Here is a 1063-nt window from a genome sequence, read left to right as displayed (position 1 = left end):
GCGGGGGCCCCGCCCCCCCCCCCCCCCCCCCCCCTAAGCGTCGTTCTGGTCCTGTTAATGATATGAGATAGTAGGGGAGAGAAAGGGGGTGGGTGGGGAGTGACCCCTGACAGACCTGCAAAAGCTGCCCAGATCCAAGAGAGGCCATCCCTGTTGGCGTTCGCGGCTCCAGCCTGATGACGTACTTTAGGGGCAGCTAAAGTCCGGGGCTCGGAGGATGGGCTCCAAGATGAGGGCCCCCTTCACCCTCTGGAAGGCCTCCTCCGCTGCTGGTGTCCACTGTACATTCTCCAGCTGCCCCTTCCTGGTTAAGTCTGTCAGGGAGGCGGCTAAAGAGGAGAAGTTAGGGATGAAGCAGCGATAATATCCGGCCAACCCTAAAAAGGCTCGTACCTGTGTCTTGGTCTCGGGTCTCGGGGCGGAGCGTACCGCCTCCACCTTCCTCTCCTGTGGCCGAATGAGACCCCGTCCCACCTGGAAACCCAGGTACTTCGCCTCGGAGAGCACAAGGTGGCATTTGCGAGGGTTGGCGGTGAGTCCAGCCCTCCGGAGCTCCGAGAGCACCCTCCGCAACCGATCCAGGTAGTATTCCCATGCCTCGGAGTGGATTACGATGTCATCCAGGTAGGCGGCGGCGTAGGCCTGATGGGGCCGCAGGGGCTGCGGGATGGTTCTATCACCCCCAACTTCAGCATTTGATGGATTTCCTCAATAGCTCCCCGACGAGCCTCAGGGACCCGGTAGGGCCGTTGCCTGACGCTGGTCCGCCCGAGCAGAGCAGAGAACACATCTGAGAACTGACCGACCAGGTGCTGCAGCTCCCTCTTCTGAGCAGCCGAGAGGTGGGGGTTGACGTCAACAACCACGGGATCAGAGATGGCAAGGGTCACGAGCTGGTCTCTAGTCCCCACCCCCTTCTTCAGCAGGTTGATGTGGTAGAGCTGCTCGGCTCTCCTCCTCCCTGGCTGGCGCACACGGTACATCACCGGCCCAATCCTTTCCAGCACCGTGTAGGGACCCTGCCAGGTGGCCAGGAACTTGCAGGCAGCATTGGGGACTAGGA

This window comes from Sinocyclocheilus grahami, unplaced genomic scaffold (genome assembly GCF_001515645.1).
Source record: "Sinocyclocheilus grahami isolate Dianchi unplaced genomic scaffold, SAMN03320097.WGS_v1.1 scaffold741.1, whole genome shotgun sequence".
Taxonomy (NCBI): Eukaryota; Metazoa; Chordata; class Actinopteri; order Cypriniformes; family Cyprinidae; genus Sinocyclocheilus; species Sinocyclocheilus grahami.
This window is presented reverse-complemented; position numbering follows the sequence as displayed.